We start from the raw sequence: 7,500 nt of genomic DNA on the forward strand, positions 1-7,500 counted from the left end.
TTCAACTTTTGAGAGGACAAATCAAAGTGAAATGTTGCTGAGATAGATATTATCTTCAATATGACAGCACTATTAGCCTACTATGCTTTTTATTATCAATCTTCCCATTACAAATATTATTATTATTATTATTATTATTATTATTATTATTATTAATCAATTTCAGCAAAATATCATAATGACCAAAACTGCATGTCTAATGAGTTCCAAAGCAAACTTCATAGAAGAAAATATCAACATATGAAAAAAGAGTAAAAAAGAAAATATTAAATAAATAATGATTGATTACCAAATATTTCAATACAAAACTAGCAATAAGTTTAAAACAGCGAAAGCTGCTCGAAATACGAATTACCTCAAAGAGAAAGCAATCAAGCATTTAGTAATAAATCTATCAACCGAAATTCTTGAAACGAAAAAACACCAAATCAAATGAAGGTCCCAAGGTCTATTAGTGTGCGAAGAAATCTACACCTGCAGGAAGAGGCCTTTGATGGATGTCCATTTTATGCGACCCTGGCCTTCATTAGAATTCACAAGAAGGTTCGCCATTGCTAAAAGCTGTTTTGGGTCAGGGAGGACCAAACGGAAGGTATGTATCAATCTAGTCTCAGAAAACTCATTGTATATGTTGGATAAACAAATGACAAAGGATTACCCATAGCCATGCCATACACTTATTCAAATAAATCTCCTTTAAAAGTAAACTTACACTTTTAAATATAGATTTCTATGAACAAGTATTTGGTATAGCTTCTGGTAATCCTTTGTCCCCTCCTTTATATAATGTGTATCTATATTATATGCCGTTTTCTGAGACTAGATAGACACCTTCAGTTTAGCTCTCTCAAACTGTTATGTTGATGATGTTCGGGGTATTCTACAATGACCTTAGATGTCAGGATGCCAGAAAACCTCAAATCAATCAATCAATCTACAAGAAATATTTTATTTTGAGTCTTGTTCCTCTATTAATTCCTTGGTTTCATACAGAAAATCTATTATAGAAAAAAAAGGAAATAACAGCAACTCGTTTTAATGCTAAAGGCATTTCTGTTAGAAAGAAAATAGCACAATATGGCCATCTCTAGGGGATCTGTCAATAATGCTTTGGCTGCCCACTGGCTACGATTAAGTAAACAAAAATCGGTTGGTTGGGGACCAGGACACTCATCCATACTAATGACCTTAGCCAAAGAAATAGTTTTGAATCCTTCTTGATTGCCTGTACCCAAGATCACAACTTAAAGCTAAGCCCTCGTCTGTTTCCCAGTAACCCTGTATTATCCTCTTTGATAAATCTGACTTATCTGTCATCAAGAACTGACAGCTTGGTGACTCCATTCTCCTGCATGAATACACCTTTATACATTCTTTCTCCCATATACGATATCATTGTATATTTATTCTCGTTGTGATTATGTTGACGTCACCAATGAGACGAAAGTACCAACTCCAATCAAGTACTTTCACTTTTTCTTTCGAGTATATAATGCATCTCTCATGCTCAAAATTTATTATATATAAGTTTTACCCATGATTTCTAATTGATTTTAATTCTTGTGATTTTCACAGCCCTCTAGCTGTAACTAGCTAAATGTTAACACAATTTTAGTAATATATATTGTATGCATATATATATATATATATATATATATATATATATATATATACACACACACATATACTGTATATGTATATATATACATATATATATATATATATATATATATATATATATATATATATATATACACATATATATGTATATATATATATATATACACACACACACACACATATATATATATATATATATATATATATATATATATATGTGTGTGTGTGTGTGTGTTGTGTGTGTGTGTAGACCTACAGGCTTCCTCAAACCGGCCCTATCCTTACCTAACAAGGACAGTGAAGTTACAGACACTATAATAAACTATCAGGCGTGGACGGGGCTCGAACTCTTGTTCGACAGATTGCGAGACATGAACGTTTCCAAAAGTCAACTACAACCTTGCCAATACTTTGACCGCCGGTTACAGAAAGAAGCTAATTACATGGACGAATACATCCTAATAACCATGACATGTAAAGATTTATTCTCTTTCATAAGTCTGAGTCGGCACTTTGCTGTAGAATTGAAAATGTGATGAGGTACTGGAAAAGGTTAGATGCAATTGACCTTCTGCTATTGATGATCAAAGTATAAAAAAGAATGTTCGTGATGACAAGAGTGTAATATTATACGTTCGTACACTCGGGTAGTGTCCACTTCCAATTCCAAACGAGAATTCTTCAAATGAGTTCAATATTTTTTTCTTAGAAATTATACCTGCATAACGACATACTTATACTGCATTACATGACAGCTACTGAAATGAAACCGAGAAATATCTGGGGGGGGGGAGTATATTACATGTATGCATTCAATATATATACTTTTCTTCTCACCATTAATCAACCAAAATATTAAAATAATTCTCTTTCGCTTTCTGAAATTATAAAATTCATTTATATAGATATAGGCACTAAGTAGAAATGAATTTCTTTCTCGAAAACATAAAATCGCAGGATAGATTACATCAATTCTTCTAAATCATATTTATTATCATTCAAAATTTTTGTCTCTCAAAATGCCAATAAAACCGTGTTCGTAACTGGTTGATAGTAATTATGCTACCAATTTGATATAATATTCTAAAACTAATTTAAAAAAAAAAAAAAAGAAGTTTACATTCATGTGCAAGCATAAGAATCGTCACAAACTGATGAAACGAAGTTGAAAGAATTTTACCTATACTGAGTAGTTCCTGTAGGATTCAAAGTAAGTTAAATAAAATCTTTCTATTTTCCATATAAAGATGATTTTCTTTGTAAATCAACAGGCATAAAAATAATGCAAAAACCTTTAATATCACGGAATTATTCACTCGCCTATAACCTCAAAATAACTAAAGATCACATAATTTCACAAAATAATTGGCTAGTATTTATACTCGCAAAATCATTGAAATGTCTTCATCCCACAAATGTCTGACAATTCGTCGATCTCACAGAATAATCAATAAATATTTAATCTCTTATTATAAGTGATTACCTCAAAATCTCATTTCAATTGACAAGCCTTTATTCGCTCAAAAAATAATTGATAAGCTTTATTCTCACAAAATAACTGACAAATCTATAATCTCCAAAAACAATTAACTCAATGCAGTCTCCCAAAATAATCAACTACCTTAAAATTCACATATTGTTTGACTATCCAATACGCTTACAAAATAATTTATGTGCCGACAATCTCAAGAACACCTGACTTGCCTATAACTTCACAAAATAACTGACTAGACAATAATAGCACAAAATACTCCAACAGCTTATAAGCTAACAAATAGGACTACCCTATCATCAACTTTCAATCTCACAAAATTATTGAGAGACTTATAATCTCGCAACATAAATGATGAATCAATAACCTAACAAAACAATTGATAAGCCATCAATTTCACAAAATAATTGACATGCCTAAGAGCTCACGAAACAATTGAATAGCCTAGAATCTCATAAAAATATATTTGGTTTGCTTCTGGTTACAAAAAAGCTGACTTGCCTGTAATCTCACGATTAATTGACTAGCCTTTTATCTTACAATATAACAGACAAGACTGTAATCCCACAAATTAATTGATTATCCTCTAATCTCCGAAATTTATTGACTAGCTAATTCAATAGAATAATTGAAAGCAATCTTACAAAATAACTAATGTGACTTTAACTTAGAAGTTACTGACTACCTTATAATTCCCCAAAACAATCGACCACCAATAAATCTCGCGTCTTTATGCAAGCATAAGAACATTTTATGACAGAAAACGTATTTTTTTTAAATGAAAAAAATGACCGAATACAACACAAATTACAAAACTCATTCCCTCAACCTGAAAACTACATGAAATGGATCACTTCCGGTCGGGAGGAAAGACGCTCGCTGCCAAAATCGGGGGTTTAAAAACAAAAAGTAAAATACTTTTGGATTATTTATCCACCATAAAAGACCCTTTTCATAAACAATCTAGTGCAATTTCAAGGCTTCCCTGAATGGGTGACATTCGTAACGCCTTTGGCACAAACGCTGGCTTTGATGAACGACCGCGTAATACGCTAAGTTTACGAAAAGTAGAGGTATGAAACGGTACATTTTGAAGTTAACAACAATAACACGAAGAACAACAATGAAAATTATTATGAGACTTACATTCGGAAGAACAATTACAGAGAAAAAAATATATTATTAAGCATACCTGAACAATTAGTATATATGTTTTATACATGGAGGAAAAATAAAACTAACCTAGACTCCACCTATTAGAGAGATAAAATTTTAAATTTTATGCATCAGATATGGCAATACCTAAATAATAGTATATCGATACGTTACATTCTGTAATTTTTCTTCTACGAAAATCTGGGAAATTCTAAGGTGTTTCTTCTCTATTAAATCCTTATTGAGTCTTATAATGTAAATATGTGTGTAAGTATTTTTGCACGTATTCTTAACCCAGTAACAACAACGATCACCCGACTAGCAAAAGTCCTGATTCAATTTCCAATGGACGCACAACATGATATAAACGTGTTCCGTTCTTAGCCCATTGTGCTTCCGATAACCTAGCGAGAAAATTATATACCAGATAATAAATTGACTATGGTGGGTCGCAATCTTCGTAGTGAAGGGCCTAGACAAAAAAAAAAAAAAAATTGTGAGTGAACCCAGGTCTGAATATGTGTGTAGTGAATAACATGAATGTTTAAGGCGGATAAATACCTACACTTAAATTTACAAAGCTACATTCTTTCATAATTTCGGGAAAGGAACACATAATTTTTCTTAATAAGGTTTCACGATATATCGCTATCCAACGGAGCAAAAGAAGGACTTTCTCGATATGCATTAAGTCCATAATAAATAGAATCATGCAATCATTCGACATGGATTGTGCTAAATACTGAAGTTAAACAATATCAAAGGAAAACTGCCTTATATTCATCTAATCACGACTGCGAAATTCTGTAATTAACGCTTGAACAGAAATAGCAAGAGAGAAAACATGCAATTAAAATAGTGAACTATAAATATGTCTTGACCTGCTAACAAAAACGTGAAAATGAGAACGGTTCCATTTCGGATTTTACTTCAATATCACGACATTCTCTCTCTCTCTCTCTCTCTCTCTCTCTCTCTCTCTCTCTCTCTCTCTCTCTCTCTCTCTCTCTCTCTCTCTCTCTCTCTCTCTCTCTCTCTCTCTCTCTCCCTAAAGAAGTTATTAACAAAAATGCTGCAGAGGTAATATTCTTTACATGTCCATCTATTCAGATACATTCAAACATAGATTACCCGAGGAATATAATTGAGCTCTTCATCAAATATAAATACAATGGCCCCATTTTATTCAATATTTGTTTACCCACTAAAGTACATTTCATTCTGTAGAGAAATTATACGTCTACAAAAAAAGCAAATCAAAGGTATCTGATTATATTTAAACAAATAACTAAAAAATAAATCTCTCTCTCTCTCTCTCTCTCTCTCTCTCTCTCTCTCTCTCTCTCTCTCTCTCTCTCTCTCTCTCTCTCTCTCCTACTACTTCTTCTTAGATTCTGAATCTATTATAAATCGTAGTACAGATACTGGTCGAGTCACGACAAAAGCCGCTTTGAAATTACCATTGCCCCTGGGAGAGAAAGAACTATAAATCTGAAATTAGGAGAATGTCCATGACTTGTTCAGTTTACAACTCTCTCTCTCTCTCTCTCTCTCTCTCTCTCTCTCTCTCTCTCTCTCTCTCTCTCTCTCTCTCTCTCTCTCTCTCTCTCTCTCTCTCTCATTTAATTTGATATGTGATATTTTTAAAGTTTTAGATGCAAGGTACCATTTCCACGACTATGTTAATTCTAGTCTTGACTCATCTTCAACTTCCGACTAAATAAATGCAAATATAAGCTCTCTCTCTCTCTCTCTCTCTCTCTCTCTCTCTCTCTATATATATATATATATATATATATATATATATATGTATATACATATATATATATATATGTATGTATGTATATACATATATATATACACATATATATACACACACACACACACACATATATATATATATATATATATGTATGTATATATATACGTGTGTGTGTGGATGAAAATCAACACAACACAATATCGTGCTCAAATAAGAATAAATTTTATACCTCATACTGGGATCGAACCTTTGCTCCTTCAAATGAAAGGCAAAGTCACTAGCAATCATGCCAACAGAGTCTCTAAGAGAAGTCGGAACCTAAGTGCTAACTGCATTTCAAGATTTACCTGATGAGACATCAGTCTCATACCAGCGAGTTTTCCACGCCTTCTTGATCCACCAGGTGACACAACTGATTGCTTTTAATTCTAATTACCCCTAATGAGTTAATATTGATGTTGATTCATATTGACTCATTATGAGTCATTGGAATTAATAACAATCAATTGTGGCACCTACTGGGTCGGAAAGTTGGGGAAAACTCGCTGGTATGAGACTATTGTCTTACCAAGTAAATCATGTAATGCTGTTAGCACTTAGCTGTTAGCACTTACTGGCAGGTTCCGACTTCTTTTAAAGCCTCTGATGGCATAATTGGCAGCAACTTTGCCTTTCATTCAAAGGGGATAGGGTTCCATCCCTGTATGAGGTAAACATTTATATACTGAGTTTATATATATATATATATATATATATATATATATATATATATATATATATATATATATATATATATATATATATCATCTCCTACGCCTATTGACGCCAGTCGTCTCTATCTTGAGCTTTTAAATCAATACTTTGCCATTCATCACCTACTTCACGCTTCATAGTCCTCACCCATGTAGGCCTGGGTCTTCCAACTCCTCTAGTGCCTTCTGGAGCCCAGTTGAAAGTTTGGTGAACTAATCTCTCTTGGGGAGTACGAAGAGCATGCCCAAACCATCTCCATCTGCCCCTTACCATGATCTCATCCACATATGGCACTCAGGTAATCTCTCTTCTAATTTAATCTAATATAACACCCAATATTCTTCTGAGGGCTTTGTTCTCAAATCTACAAAATCTGTTAGATATTGTTTCATTGTCATACCACGACACATGTCCATACAGTAACACTGATCTCACTAAACTTATATATATATATATATATATATATATATATATATATATATATATATATATATATATATATATATATATATATCTGATTTTTATATGGAATTTCAGGGGATTTGATTTCCAAATTTTACTTGACCTAGCCATTGTCTGACATCCTTTTTTGCAAGCTTTCATTAGACTCAAATTCAAAAGATCCTGTATTAGAGAACATGGTCTCTTTCCGCATCATTAATTCTTTCTCCTTCCAATGATATTTCATCTTCCATTGCATATTCCGTTCTCATCATTT

Source organism: Palaemon carinicauda, chromosome 20 (assembly GCF_036898095.1).
Source record: "Palaemon carinicauda isolate YSFRI2023 chromosome 20, ASM3689809v2, whole genome shotgun sequence".
Taxonomy (NCBI): Eukaryota; Metazoa; Arthropoda; class Malacostraca; order Decapoda; family Palaemonidae; genus Palaemon; species Palaemon carinicauda.